At 40.7% G+C, this 2,669-nt stretch overlaps 1 pseudogene; it reads left to right on the forward strand.

Annotated features, from left to right (window-relative positions):
* The first annotated feature begins 1,076 nt into the window (after nucleotides 1–1,076).
* LOC102886604 lies at nucleotides 1,077–1,460 on the forward strand (annotated as a pseudogene).
* The last annotated feature ends 1,209 nt before the right edge of the window (nucleotides 1,461–2,669 follow it).

The following is a 2,669-nucleotide window of genomic DNA, read 5'->3' on the forward strand; positions in this document are numbered from 1 at the left end:
GGATAGAGGTGACTGAGGTTTGGGTCTGGGTTAGCTTTTAACTCCTTAGTGCCTGCTACCCAGTCTTCAATCTAGCACGATCAGCATCACCTGGGAGAGTAATTAGAAATGCAGACTTTCAGCCTTGACACCTACTCCTTCAGAATCTGCATTTTAATAAGATCCCCAGGTGATTCCTAAACGCATTTAAATTTGAGAAGCACTGCCCTAATTGTTAAAGACAGAATGGAATGAAACCTAGATTTGCAATTTGATGAATTGAGACAGCAATGGTAGATTCCAGTCCTGGTCAAAGCTTAAAAACTTCAGAGGCAAGGCCGGTTATGGATAAAAGCCCCATTTCCTGCCCAGCAGCCCAGCCTAGCATTCCCAAACGCCCAAGAGGCGGAGTTTTCAAGCTGGGATACACCCGACTTCTGTCTGTAATGAGTGCTTAGAACTAAGTTACTGCCGGTGTGTATGTTTTTGTTTGTATTTATCTTATCTTCTCAACTAGACTGTAAGATTTGAAAGGCCCGGAATCATATTTCATATATGTGAGTGTATATATTATGGGAGAAAAATGGTATATAATTAATGAGCAGAAGCTCTGAAGTAGACAGACCTGCCTTCTGGGCCCAGAATTTCTACCGATTTACTGTGTGTTCTTAGCTATGCTGCATGGTCTTTCAAAGCCTCAGTTTCTTCATCTGTATTACTTAGTGCTAGTAAAAACCTTCCTCCCGGCCTTGTTGGAAGATGAACTGAATAAACAGCAGAAATATACCTAGTAAATAACAGGCCCTCAATGAAACAGCCTTTCCCTTTGAATCTCCCTCCCCATCCTGCCCCCATCTCCAGGCCAGCTTGTTTTAAATGCGAAATAAAAATATGCCAGGTGATGCATCACCTTGATGGTCCTGACTAAAACAACTTTGAATGTTTTCTGTTTTTCCAAATGTCAAAGCAAATCATCCTTCTTATTGAAATTTTTGGAAAACAGAGTAAAGTACATATAAGGAAACATCTAGCACTTCCCTTTCTACCACCAAGTATAGCAGAGGAGAAGACTTGGGTGCATTCACCTGTAACCTGCCATGTCCAAGGAAGGCACTGATGCTGGAGGTGTAACAGACATTAATATTGCTCTATCAGAGATGCTGAAGACCGCCCTTATCCACGAGGGCCTAGAATGGGGAATTTGAGAAGCTGCCAAAGTCTCAGACCATCCCCATCTGTGTGTGCTTGCATCTAACTGTGATGATCCTTTGTATGTCAAGTTTGTGGAGGCCCTTCGTGCTGAACACCAAATCAGCCTAAATCAGGTTAATGACAACAAGAAACTGGGGGACTGGGTAGGCCTCTGTAAAATCAACAGAGAGGGAAAACCCAGTAAAGTGGTTGGTTGCAGTTGTGTGGACTATGGCAAATGCTCTCAGGCTAAGGATGTCATCGAGGAGTATTTCAAATGCAAAAAGTGAACAAATAAAAACCCTGGCTCTTGTTCCTCAAAAAATGTCTAAAAAATATGCTATAATACAATCACCCAGTAACATACCATGGTGATACTAACATTTTGGAGTATTTACTTACAGATTTTACACACACACACACACACACACACACACACACATATATATAATACATACACATATAAATATATATGTATATATATGTATAAGGTATGTATACATGTATATATATGACAATATGAATATGAAGACCATAATAGTTATTACTGTTAATACTGTAATACTGTAAAACTGTAATACTGTAATACTGTAAAACAATAGATCAACTGGGTTTTCTTCATTGCTGAGTGCTGAGTGTGGGGCTTCTGGAAACCCAGGCCTGGAAACCAGCCACACTAAGATATTTTCCTGGTTCCATGACTCACCTCTGTTACTCATATCTCTAAAGGACATGTACTACACAATCATACTTTGGAAGATTCTGTGCAGAATGGAAAGGGGTGAAATATGAATGCATTTGTATTGGTGACCAGTAAAACATAATCTACATTTCAAATCCAACTTTCTTAGTTAAATAACGAGGAGTTGAAATAAGGGTCTAGGAGAGAAATGCCTTTGAAAATTTAACTCTGGCATTGTCTACCACAAACCTACTAACCCTGGCAGAGTTTCCACTTTAATTGGTAGAGTACGATGTACTTGAAGTTGAGCAGGAGACACATTCTTTCATTGATCTAAGGGAGAGTAAAGCATGTTTAGGCAGACAGAAATCTTTGTGCTTGCACTCACTATGCTGGTCTCAAGAGGTGTTGGTATCCTGAAGGAGGGGATGGGTAAAGCTCTAAGACACTAGGATTTCAAATAGCAGAGGATTTAGAAATTAGAATGCTTGTTAGGCCTCACTTGTGGGGCAGGCCTTCAGGAATAACCTATTCAGATTCAAAGTGGGATTCTGGGGTCCCTTAGCCACCTCTCCAAAAATAATTTGGGTATGTAGGCCATTAGTCTCTCTAGGCTTTCTCTGCCCAGGCCTGACCTCCATGCTTCCATGATCTAGATAAATGCTGTTTCTCTTCCTGCATTGTCTAAATCTTGTTCTTGATCCTGAAGGTGCTAAATTTGAAGTAGGAAGGCATGGTTTCCAATCATCCTTTCTGCTACTTGTAATAAATATGAGGCCTGGCTGGAACACTGAACCCCTCATATGCTCAGTTTCCA

Source organism: Pteropus alecto, unplaced genomic scaffold (genome assembly GCF_000325575.1).
Source record: "Pteropus alecto unplaced genomic scaffold, ASM32557v1 scaffold19, whole genome shotgun sequence".
NCBI lineage: Eukaryota > Metazoa > Chordata > Mammalia > Chiroptera > Pteropodidae > Pteropus > Pteropus alecto.